Here is a 12129-nt window from a genome sequence, read left to right as displayed (position 1 = left end):
CTCATGGTCTCTTGGTTTTTATGTACCAATTTCTAGTCCCTTAGGTATGCATTCTCAGCCATACATGCAGCTTGAAAAGTTTGACAAGTATCACATTTAATTATCTTTTTTGTTGTTTATACAGGTAGTCCTTGACTTTCAACAGTTCATTTACTGACTTTCCAAGGTACAACAGCACTGAAAAAAGTGACTTATGACCTTTTTTTACACTTACGACCGTTGCAGCATCCCCTTGGTCATGTGATCAAAATTTGGATGCTAGGCAAGTGGTTCATATTTATGACAGACGCAGTGTCCCTGGATCAGCTTTTGTGACCTTCTGACAAGCAAAATCAATGAGAAAGCCAGATTCATTTAACAACAATGTTACTAACTTAACACCTGCAATGATTCACTGTGGCAAGAAAGGTCCTAAAATGGGGCAAAACTCACTTAACAAATGTTTCATTTAGCAACATAAATTTTGGGCTCAGTTGTGATTGTAAGTCGAGGACTCCCTGTATATTATTTCTGCCCTGTCTTCTCTTTAGCTGGGAAATAATATCTCCTTATCCATGTCAAGTCCACTATGGGTCTTGCCATTTTCATGTGACCATAGATGTTTCTAACCTGCAGGCTGCTAAGCCTGTCTTTCTTTGTGTCTTTCTCCTTCTTTGCCTTCAATCTCCTCAAATATTGCTCTAACTTCTGCTTCTATTACAAATACTGAGAACAGCTGAAAAAAAATAGGAATTCTTGTGATCACAAGTATCATCCAGTTGGGGAACCTCAACAGGCCATCCTGAAAAATAGCATTCATAACAATAAGACATGAAAAACAAAAACAAAAGTATTCAGGCAGAAGCAAAACATATAATCTTTGGGAATTTGGGGACTTCCATTTGATTTGCTCTGCTTCTTCCAATAGAACAGCAAAGAAAGCAGTTCTGGCAAAAGATTTAATACGCTACATTGTATTTGCCAAGTCAACACTGAAATGAAACAATGAAAAGGCCTCTGTCTGTCAAAAAGTTTATCAACCCTGAGGTAAGCTGGATAATGCAAGAAACTGTTACTTGCTGTGAAAGTTGTCATGTGTGATATCCTGCCTCTTTTTCTGCCAGCCTCCTGCATTGGAATTCAAAATAATCAAATTACACAGCAGTAATAAAGGCATTTCTTGGGCACTCTTAAGCATCTCTTAGCAAAATGTTCTTCTGAAGCTGAAAATAGATAACAAATTCTGAAAGTTGCTGGAAAACTTTTCTAGAAATGGTGGAATACATTGGAGTGCAGTTAAATAGTTGTGAGGTTTCTTCATCTGTATATTAGCCTAATTTTCAATGCCTTTTATAGACTAGAGATTTCCATTATTTTCAGAGAAAAACATATGATTTTTAAGCAATTGTTACTTGGGACATATCAAAGGTTACCCTGTGGTAAAATGGGTGGCCAATAATTTTTTTAAACATAAAATAAATTATATATTACGTTATTGAAACTGGATCAACACTGCGATGAACTTATTTGCATTTATTTATTTGTTGGTCTCAAAGAGGTTCTGATTATCTTTCATAGCTGTTGCAGCAATGCCATTATCAGTTATGATCTTCCCATGCTGTCAAACTGATATCTGACTTATAGTTTATTGTGTAATCTTCTTGCAAGGCCCCCATTAATAACATTAGCATGACACCTTATCACATAACAGATTGAGGAAGCAATCTTTTTTGCAGTTGGTATCTATACAACTTAAATGAATTTCTTCAATCTTCAAGGGCCTGAAGAAATGTGGCAGTAACACCACATTGTTTACATTATTTGGACACTGTACCACCACCATCCCGCCAAAGTACTTGACATTGGCAGCTATCATAAACTGGCAATCTTCTACATGCTTTGCTGTTGCAATCTTGGGGGATCCTGAAGGATGGAAAAAGGGACTGACAGGCCCACCAATTGCCCATCCATGCACTTGACAAAGAATTGCAACCACATTCCCTGAAGCATTAGCAGAAAATGCTACCTTATCCCAGAAGATAACATGTCCAGTTCACATTTAGCCTGGACATTAGATTAGCTGCTGCTGTTGTTTTTTGCATTTCCCAATTCGAGCTATTTCAGTATAGCTTTTCCACGGCATGACATGATTTATTTATATTATTTATTATATGGTCACATATTAAGGTATACAGTAGTTGCCAAAATTGTGGAAACCTTTTGGGAAAAGTGTACATTTGAGGTTTGATGGCTAATAACACCACTTTTTGGGAGTAGTACCATAAAAGTATATATCAATGGAAAGATAATTTAATCAAGAATGTAATGCAACAAAGTTTGTTCAATATTCTGTATTCTATGAAAGGTTATAGCCAAATAACCAGAAAAAGGAAGCACAACTTGCTTAGGTTGATATCAGGTAGTTTTCCTTCATCTGATTGTAGCCAATGAGCATGAGTGTTTAGAGAGCCAATCAGGTGTCATCTTGTTTTGGCAATGAGCCAATCAGATCACAATTCAGTTATTGATGTCATGTACTGAAGCTGAGAGGAGGACATTTGTCAGTGTGTTATGTGATCGCTATCAAGTTGGTTGGTTTTTTTTGTTCTTTCATTTAGTGAGCTTGAAAAACATAATAAAATTAAAGTAATGGTACAAAGAGTTGATTGGTTACCCAGAAAGCGATGTAAAATAGTATTATTAAGTGAACAAGGCTACAGTTATAAAGAAATTAGAAGAAAAATTGGTGGAAACTTAACCAAAGGTGGCATTTCTAAGTTTTTGAAGAGGTATAAGGAGACTCAGTCACTACAAAACCACACTTGTAAAGGCAGGAAAAGGTGCACAAAGCAAGTGATGATAGAAGAATTAAGAGACTGTGCCTACATGACAGAAGAAAATCATCTGGGTGTATACAAGATGAAATGGTGCAATCCAATGTGAAGTTGAGTGCAAGAACTGTTCGGTGCAGACTGCAGGAATTTGGCCTAAAATCTAGAATTCCCCCAAAAAAGCCACTTTTATCTCTCAAACAAAGGTTGAAAAGACTAAACTGGGCTAAAACCCATGTTACCTGGACAGAGGAACAATGGGACAGTGTTATTTGGAGTGATGAGACCAAGATCTCCCTGTTCGGTAGTGTTGGCATAAAATACATAAGGAGAAGAATCAGAGAAGATTTGCATCCTGATTGCATTACATGTAGCGTGAAACACCCAGTCAATGTTATGATCTGGGGTTGTATGACATCAAAAGGTGTGGGAAGAATTTGTGTGATTAATGGGAATATAAATGGCCAAAAATACATTAATGAAATACTTGAGCCCAAACTGAAGCCTTCCGCACATGATATTTTCTAAGACAATGAAGCATTTATATTTCAACAGGATTCAGCTCCATGTCATGTTGCTGCTGTGTGCAAAAAGTGGTTTCAAAATAATAATATTCCACTGCTGGAATGGCATGGGAATAGCCCAAACCTTAACCCAATTGAAAATCTATGGAGCCAACTAAAAAAACTTGTTAGTTAGAAGCAACCCAGTAATAAAACCCAGTTAATAGCAGCAATCATTCAATCTTGATTTCACATTATAACAGCTGCAGAACTAAAGGACTTGGTTCACTCCATGGGAAGATGTTCTAAGGCCATAATTCATGCTAAAGGTTACACAACTAAGTATTAACTGACATGGTGATAATTTTTGTATATTTCATTTTTTCTATGGTGATAATTTTTGTATATCTCATTTTTTCTACGTATTTCAGTTTTCTTCTTTATAACTGCTATTCTTACAGCAAATCCTTCATTAAAATTATTGCATTACATTCTTGATTAAATTATCTTTCCATTGATATATAATTTTATGGTACTACTCCAAAAAAGTGGTGTTATTAACCATCAAACCTCAAATGTACACTTTTCCCAAAAGGTTTCCACAATTTTGGCCACTATTGTAGTGTGGTCTTATATTTTAAATTGCCACTAGATTGGAATGTAACCCATTTAGAGCTGATTTATGATTGTCATAACCTTGGGAAATAAATGAATAATGAAGAAAGAAGAATGCAATTATAAGTCCCATCTGGGAGTAATCTGTGGGAAATTTCTCTGGGTTGCAAGGATATACAATTCACGTTGAATAATGAAAACCTTCAAATTTCGAATTCTTATATTTCTTTCTTTAGTCCATGTAATGCAAAGGGATACAAACACTGTCTTTTGTACTGGAAAGAGAGAGAGTGTCTACCTTCTTTTGTTTTAGCAACAAGCTGGTCCTCTGTCTGCCTCTGTTTGTTTATATCCAAAGACTATCACACATTATTCAATCCTAAAATGACTCTTGAACCCAAATTTACATAATATCTGCACACATTAATTGATATAGATGCACGCAGACTAGAAATTAGCTGTATTTATATTTTGCTGAAGATGTCAATTACTTGCCTATCGAATTCAACAAATAAATTAGCCAATTAATGTTCACTTATCCCTGTATTATTTGATTGCCACTCTTCCCTATATTAGTATTTTCTTTATCCATTATCCACTCCCACCCAGATGATACAAATAAAAAAGCAATTTTTTCACTTAATCAGCCCAAATATTTGAAATAAATAGAACATTGTGGTGTATAGATTTTCCCTTTCCACTTTGTAAATGTAAAAATTGAATTCTTTTCTTTTCAGAAAAGTTAGTCTAGTTAATGCGTTGCTTTGAGTTGCAATTGTTTTCTGGCTTCGCTACACTCCTTCTTTCAAAGTATCACTACTGGCAGGAAATCCTTCTCTAATCGTGGTAATCATGGATGCAGTAAAGCTGAGGCTTGGGAATGATGGCATGATCCATGCTGTCCTCCATTATGGTGCCTAGCACATGTGACAATGAATCCATAACAACTCCAATGAATAGCTGAATAGTTTGGGGGTTATACAGAGTTTTGAAATAATTCTAAAATCACACACAAAGCCTTTCTTGAAAGGCCAGAACATTTAAAGACCAAAAGTCTCCTGCTTTCAGAAGACTATTTTCAAAACCTAGTACTTCCCAGCTTCTTCTGTGAGACAAAGAAAAAATAGTGGAGACTCAGTTGAGAGGTTTTCCTCTGGATGTGGAAAGCATCTGATTTATACCTCTGGCCATAAGACGTGGCACAGCAGAGATGATAACAGAGGATGTTCATGCTGTGCAAGATGCAAGAATTGAGCATTGTATTCTTATTCTATTTCCAACAGAAAACTTGATGGAAACAAATTTAGAACTACCATCATAACCTAAAACCAGGCACATAGTGTACCAAATGCACCGAAGATTACCTTATTGATAATTAAAAGTTTATTTATGATCAAGAACTCAATATTTAAATATTAAATATAAACTCTTTGATGTTGAGATTTTATTTATTTACATGCCAGTCTTGCAACTAATAACATCTCCATCCAATATAAGTATTCATCACCAAAACCATGCCAAAACCCCAATCAATTTCATCAGAGTGCAGCTTGTCTTTATTTACATAGTATTCAGTACAGTTCACAGCAAAAGCCCATAAACAATAAATACAACAAAACTAAGCATAGTCAAGAAACAGTTCAAATTGATAGTCAACTGCACAATAATCATGTCAGGCAGTATTAGAAAAGGATTTGACAGCACCATAAATGTCTGAGAGTGCATGCTTTTGCTGGTATTTCAATGAAATACAAAGTCTAATAGAAAATATCAATCATTTCTTACTCAATCTGCCAAATCAACATTTGCTTGCTTTCTGTGGCCTTAACTCAGGATATTTGGATTGTATAACACACAGGTTGCCAGCACCACTTGAAAGCCATAATCTTTGAGGGTGATTTAGTTTTTAAGCAGTAATATCTGACTGCGTGTGTCATGTTGGCAGAGAAAGAATATTTATTTCAAGATTAATATTCAACTTTTGCTGCATATCAGTTAGCAATTGTGAGACAACAATGGAATTTGGAGAGACAAAATAACAGGCCACTTCTTAAAATATTGATCAGAAGCTGGCTGTTTTTTAATAATTAAAAACAAATTATATTAATTTATTAAACTTATATGCCACCTGACTCTTGGCAACTTTTGCAGTTTGCAATAAACACGCTGCTTCTTGTTTTGTTCCATTTTCATATCTATAATTTATTGTGACATTTTTCTATAACTTTCACTATATTATTTTCTTTTTTAGCTACTGGCTTCAGATAAGATACTGATTTCAAATAAGATTGGGAAGCAAACAACTTCAATTTCCTTTGTTTCTAATATAAATTTGCAAGGTTGTGTGCACCCATCTTTTGGTACAGGTAATTTAAAACTGAGAATGACAAAAAGAGAAAAGTAATCTCATTTATACATGTATCTTCTCTAAGAATTTCTAGATGAACTATCTGAAGTTGTTGCAATCTCTTTGTCAAGAAAAATAATATTTTTAGAAGCCACGGAATAAACATATTGTTTGAAATGCACTAATCATGATAGAAAAATTAAGATTATGTGACCTACAGAAATAAAAACCAACTGTTAAAAAGTGTGATTCCTTTGGAATATTTCAATATTCATGTGAAAATTGAAATATAAGAGTCTTGTAGAATTTGAGCAAGAGTATGTCCAGTCCAGTTCTCTTTTCAGTGGTGGATAGATGCATATTGCTTGAAAGTTCACATGAACATCTTGTGATTTTTTCTATTTGTTCCCAACAATTATTATCCAAACTATGGAAGCTATAAGTCATTCTTTGTAAAATTGTCTAAGTCTATTTAGGACTGTCCATGTCATGGCCACCACATCTTCTGGCAGCAAATTGTATAAAGTAAGGTTGTATGAATAACCAGACCATAGGATATACTACTGTATAGTACCACTAAACTGGCCTTGGCTGGTTTTGGAAATGAAACAGCCTTTCTGAAAATTGTAGATCTGTTCACTAAATTTGAGAGTAAAACATAATCCACTAGTAACTAATATTAAAGTCCAGAGCCATCACAATGACAACTAAGATTCATACTGTTAGAGCCATGGTCTTTCTAGGCTTAACATAAGGCTGTGAAACGTGTACTATCAGAAAAGTTCTATAAAGAAATATCAATATCTTTAAAATGTAGTGTTGGAGATTACTGAGTATACCTTGGGCTAGAGGACCAGACTATTCATTGACAGATGAAGCACAAACAAAATGTTCACTTAAAGCACATCTTAAGAAGTATATGGATATATGAGATGGCAAAAATCAAGATCATGAGCCTTGGGGAAAAAAAATCAATATCTACAATCTTTTTGTTGTTGTTAGTTGCGAAGTCGTGTCCAACCCATCGCGACCCTATGGACAACGTTCCTCCAGGCCTTCCTGTCCTCTACCATCTTCTGGAGTCCATTTAAGCTCACGCCTACTGCTTCAGTGACTCCATCCAGCCACCTCATTCTCCGTCGTCCCCTTCTTCTATTGCCCTCAATCTTTCCCAGCATTAGGCTCTTCTCCAGTGAGTCCTTCCTTCTCATTAGGTGGCCAAAGTATTTGAGTTTTAGCTTCAGGATCTGGCCTTCTAAAGAGCAGTCAGGGTTGATCTCCTCTAGGACTGACTGGTTTGATCGCCTTGCAGTCCAAGGGACTCGCAGGAGTCTTCTCCAGCACCATAGTTCAAAGGCCTCAATTCTTTGGCACTCAGCCTTTTTTATGGTCCAACTTTCACTGCCATACATTGCAACTGGGAAGACCATAGCCTTGACTATACGCACTTTTGTTGACAGGGTGATGTCTCTGCTTTTTAGTGTGCTGTCTAGATTTGCCACGGCTTTCCTCCGGAGGAGCAAGCGTCTTTTAATTTCTTGGCTACAGTCCCCATCTGCAGTGATCTTGGAGCCCAGGAAAATAAAATCTGTCAATCTTTTGTTTATATATAAAACAAAAGCATAAAATAATCTTTTTTTTGTTATGGACAGCAATGACTTTCACAATTCAGTCAAAGTTAGGTGGGGTCAATATTGTTCTGTCTAGCTCTTTCAATCTTCTTCAAACTCAGCCTTCTTAAGAACATAGATTATAAGTAGTGGATTGGATCCATCCATCTCCTAACTAGTCCAGCAGTCTCTTCTCACAACGGCCAACTAAGTGCAGAAAGAAGCCCCCTAGTCTCTCAGAAGATGGCTCCCAGCGACAGTCACATTTCCATTAAGACTAATAGCCATTGATTCCCAAGACTTCCACGAACTAGTGTCACTAGTACCCAGCACATTACATGATAGCAAATTTCAAATTTAATTACACATTGTGTAAAAATACAATCCTTTTATCGATCCTGATTATTCCAGGATTCACTTTCACACCACAACTGCTCTTAATAGGGAAACTGCTCCAGCTTCTTGATCATCTTAAGATGCCCTCCTCAAAATCTTCCATAATTCTCTTACATCCCTTTCGAGGTGCGGTGACCATAACTGTACACAATATTTCAAATGCAATCACGTAACTGGTTTACATAAGGGTATTTTAATATTGGAATCTCTATTTTCAATACTATTTTTATTATCCCTAATAATTATCCCTATTCTACGTAGGTGAAGAAGACTGAAGCAGAACATTTTCAGGCATCTGATGAAAGGAGTTTGGGACATGAAGGTTGGTTGCACAGTTTGTCTTTAAATTGCTACTGTAGTCTTTTCCTATTTATTTATTTATTTATTTATTTAATTTATATGCTGCTCATCTCACAGTTGAAGCAACTGTGGATGGTTTGTATAATCTCATTACAAAATCATTTCTTGTACTGAACTAGAACCAAACATTCATATAGGCAAATTATTGCTTGTTGTTAGCAAGTAGTCAATGTGTAAATTAGCCATGTTAATCTAATTTGAATGTAGTCTACATTATGTTTAACGAGCTTCTTTCATTCAGATTTCTCTATATTTGTTATGCAGATAAATATGTCCATTTCTTCTTATGCCATTATGGGATCAACAGATAAAGTTGGGCTAACATGCAAATTTTCTGCATGTCAAGTAAAGGCAGAAGACCATTGCCAGAAGGGCATCAGTAGCTGCATCGGTCCAGGATACACAGAAAGACCAAATATCCTTGATGATCCAGGGTAACCTCTAAAAGACACTTATTTTCAGATCAGCAGCCTTACCAAATGCTCACTTTCCCTTCCTAGTTTCTGTGCCAACACCTGACCCAAAACTTCTGCTTTCGAGACTAAATGCTTCCATTGCACGTCAGAATGAAGAATACAGCTTACTCTCATTGTAACTTCCGCATGGTTGTTTTTTCTCTTCCATTTCAGTCATTCTCTTTTAAGTAATACGTATGTGCAGCAATGCATTAACAAGTCAAACGGGCTGCGACAAGAGCGACCACCACACAGACACATAAGAAGACAAAAGAAAGAAAGCGTAAAAACGTAAAGCTAGATTCCTCCTTTCTCCTGTTTCTCGTCATTTTGGGGGGCTGCAGGTACGGGAAGAGGGTAGCGGTGGAAGGGAAGAGGTCGTAAATCCTGGCCTGCCATTTCGGCCGCCCTGAACAGCCGCAACTGCGCTCTGCGCCCGCGCGGTACCCAATCGGCGCCCGGAGACGAGCGCGCGGGCTGGAGGCAACTTTGACTTACCCGCTCGTAGTTCTTTCGCTGCGGCGCTTGGTTTGTCTTCAGCCTCTGACTCTTCTGAGAAAGAAGCGGAAGAAAGGAGCCTCTCCAGAGCCCTCCAGAGCATAAGGGCTGATGAGGGACTGGGGCGGCTCCACCGACGCTCAGGCCTTAAAGGAGGAGCCTTCAGGTGTGGGCTTGCCTAGAAGTATGTTGTAGCCAACACGGAGTCCATCTCCCCCTCTTATTCTCCGCGGGCAGGGGCTTTTGGGGTTGCATCGCCGTGGGCCTCCTGAGCCCACCAGGTGCTTAAAACAGAGGAGAGGCGCCATTCATATTTTCAGGTATCTTTAAAATGTCGGCTCCCCCTCCCCACACACACACCCCTTCACCTCACTTTTGGCAAGCCGCTCGTTTGTCGACAGGAACAAACTTCATGTTCCTGTAGTAAGAGTCCTCTTAGCTACAGCCCGGTGAGAAGGGCTGTGGTCTGCTGCAAAGAGAGGGCTCTCGAGGGAGAGAAGAAAGAAATGCAGTATAAACAATGTTCTGAGTTAAAAAAAGTTCTGAATTCGTGTAGTGGGGAAACCTGGCGTGTTTATCTTGGGGGCTGAATTGAAGTGCACTTCATCTATCTTGGAATCGGCAGAAAAGTAGAACAAGAAGTTTGGTACCTGTTTGCTGATCCCTATCCTGCCTTGGGTGCCTCGGCTCAGCAACTTGAGTGGCTTGATTTTCCTCTATGGCAGTGTTTCTCAACCTTGGCAACTTTAAGATCTATGGACTTCAGCTTTCATTAAGTCCCCATCCAGCATGGGAGTTGACGTCCACACATTTTAAAGTTGCCAAAGTTGACAGACACTGCTGTATGATAGTAAAAGGTAAAGGTTCCCCTGCACATGCATGCTAGTCGTTTCTGACTCTAGGGGCCGGTGCTCATCTCCGTTTCAAAGCCGAAGAGCCAGCGCTTGTCCGAGGACGTCTCCGTGGTCATGTGGCCAGCATGACTAGAGGCCAAAGGGGCACGGAACGCTGTTACCTTCCCACCGTAGCGGTCCCTATTTTTCTACTTGCATTTTTACGTGCTTTCGAACTGCTAGGTTGGCAGAAGCTGGGACGAGTAACAGGCGCTCACTCTGTTACGCGGCACTCGGGATTCGACCCGTCAAACTGCCGACCTTCTGATCGACAAGCTCAGCATCCTAACCCACTGAGCCACAGCATCCCTCTTGCTGTATGGTAATGAGTGCCTAAATCAACAGATTTTTGTACACTCAGGGCTGCCTTTCAGCAAGGTCAAGTTAAGTAAAAAATGCCTTCCTACTGAGATGCTTTGGGAAATGTGTTGAAGGCTTTGCACTTATGAACTGAGAGGTGGGAGGAAGGCGATATTATGGGGACATAGCAGAAAAGAACTTTGCCAGGGTGTGCCTTTGCCATTGTTAAGTGCAAGTCTGAACCTTCATCTGGATTCCTTTATACAATAAACATTGTTCTTGGAAGATGCTCCTGTTTTCTGGCAGGGCAAAAAACCTCTCTGCTTGGCATTTAAGTAGAGAAAAATGAAAAAAATGTTTTTCTCATAGTTTATTTCCCGTGGACTGTTAACAGTGCTTTCATTCATTAGTATCATTTTCCTCAGATTTTTTTTTCTCCTTCCTGACTTCTGAATTTATCAGGATGCATGTAGTCCTCAACTTTCAAGAGTAATTAAGCCTGAAGTTATGGTCATAAGTCATGGTAGTTGTTAAATGGGCCGCTAATGATTGCGCCCTATTTAACAACCTTTTTGCAGTGGTCATTAAATGGATTCCTTGTCCGCAAATGCCGAGAGCCCCAAATGCAGTCACATGACCATGGAGGGGACCTGGCCATTGCAACTTCAAATCAGGCCCTGAGGAGGGTCCATCTTAACTTTGAATAATTGCTAAATGACTGGCCCTAAGTCAAGGACTACCTGTAGATAAATTTCCAATTACTATATTAGAATTTCAAGTTCTTTTGAGTTACAGTAGAAAATTGTCAGGACTGTCATGTTCTTCTGTTTTAGCAATACACATTACCGTATTTTCTGGCATATAAGACGACTGGGCATATAAGACGACCCCCTACATTTCCTGTTAAATTATAGGGTTTGGGCTATACTCGCCGTATAAGACTACCCCTCTTCCAACGCACACCAAATAAAAATTAAAAAACATCAGATTTGATTTTAATATGGTAATTTTAATTCAAATGCTTATGACATGCAGGTGCTTAGTAGGAAAACTGTCACTTATAAACATAAGGCTGTTTGTCATCAAACATGTAAACATAAAACAGTGCAAGTGGATTAAACTATAATAATAATACTAATAATAATAATAATAATAATAATAATAATAATAATAATAATAATAATAAGTTGGAAGGGACCTTGGAGGTCATCTAGCCCAACCCCCTGCTAAGGCAGGAAACCCTATACCATTTCAGACAAATGGCTGTCCAGTCTTTGCTTAAAAACTTCCAGTTTTGGAGCATTCACAGCTTCTGGAGGCAGGTTGTTCCACTGGTTAATTG

At 38.2% G+C, this 12129-nt stretch overlaps 1 protein-coding gene across 1 annotated transcript in view; it reads right to left on the bottom strand.

Annotated features, from left to right (window-relative positions):
- CPQ (carboxypeptidase Q) overlaps positions 1 to 9700 on the bottom strand; it is a 154258-nt gene extending 144558 nt beyond the window's left edge. Inside the window, exon 1 of the mRNA XM_081325399.1 lies at positions 9595 to 9700. The gene's annotated coding sequence lies outside the window, so the exon portion shown is untranslated. The remainder of the gene's footprint in view (positions 1 to 9594) is intronic.
- Between the last annotated feature and the right edge of the window lie 2429 nt (positions 9701 to 12129).

The sequence above is a fragment of the Vipera berus genome (assembly GCF_964194415.1).
Source record: "Vipera berus genome assembly, chromosome: 3".
NCBI classification, from domain to species: domain Eukaryota; kingdom Metazoa; phylum Chordata; class Lepidosauria; order Squamata; family Viperidae; genus Vipera; species Vipera berus.
The sequence above is the reverse complement of the archived record's forward strand: the minus strand, read 5'-3'. Positions and strand labels throughout refer to the sequence as shown.